We start from the raw sequence: 1,105 nt of genomic DNA, 5'->3' as shown, positions 1-1,105 counted from the left end.
TGGCACCCGGCTATTTTTTGGTTGCAGCTGTCATTGTTGTTTGGCAGGCCCAGGTTGGATTCGAACCCACCAGCTCAGGTGTAGGCACAGAGCCCAGAAGTGAGTTTTTCTTTTTTGTGAGACAGAGTTTCACTTTCTCACCCTCAATAGAGTGCCATGGCAGCGTCACACTGCTCACAGCAATCTCCAGCTCTTGGGCTTAGGTGATTCTCTTGCCTCTGCCTCCCGAGTAGCTGGGACTACAGGCACCCACCACAAGGCCCAGCTATTTTTTTGTTGTGGTTTGGCTGGGGCCAGGTTTGAACCTACCACCCTTAGTATATGGGGCTGGCGCCCTACTCACTGAGCCACAGGCACCACCCAGAAGTGGGTTTTTTAAAGCAAGGTGAATAGGAAGGGTGGACAGTGTGCAAAGGGTCAAGAGTGGTGGAAGAGTCAGGCTGGGGAGCAGAGACAGTGAATTAGCAGCCACTGTTGGGAAAGCAGGAGTGGATATGGTGCCCTCTCCCCTGGGCCCCAAGTTTAGGAGCTTAGGTGAAACCAGCCCAGAGTCTGCTGTGCAGGCCTCCTGGTGCCCTGACCTCTCTTAGCAGGTCCCAAAACTCCAGTACTTAGGCTCCTTAGTCCATGGTTCTCCACTGTTTTGGCTGTTCCACCCGGGGCTTCAAGTGCATAACATAAAGCACGCATCCCTGCAGCATGCAGAGGCAGCTCCCTGGGTGCCCCAGCCACAGCCTGGAGCCCCATCTCAGCCAGCAGAGGGCTCTGAATTATTTCCTTACTGCTGAGGTGACCTTCTTTTTCTGTCGGCAGGCATTTAACTGATAGCCCTATTCCTGGTCACTGGAGAGGTTCAGGATTGTTTATCTGATGACATAGGAATCTACAGGGGCAGGTGTCAAGGCACATTGAATCACAGAGGCTTCACAAAACTAAATTTGTACATTTCCGAAATGAATAAACATTGGTCAGGCATCTGAAATTCAGTTATTGATTAGGCAGATGCTTCTCTCTCTCTTTCTTTCTTTTTGAGATGGAGTCTTACTATGTCGCCCTTGGCAGAGTGCTGTGGCATCACAGCGCAAAGCAACTTCAAACTCTTGGG

The sequence above is a fragment of the Otolemur garnettii genome, unplaced genomic scaffold (genome assembly GCF_000181295.1).
Source record: "Otolemur garnettii isolate 467f Iridium unplaced genomic scaffold, OtoGar3 scaffold00044, whole genome shotgun sequence".
NCBI classification, from domain to species: domain Eukaryota; kingdom Metazoa; phylum Chordata; class Mammalia; order Primates; family Galagidae; genus Otolemur; species Otolemur garnettii.
Note: the sequence above shows the minus strand (reverse complement) of the source record.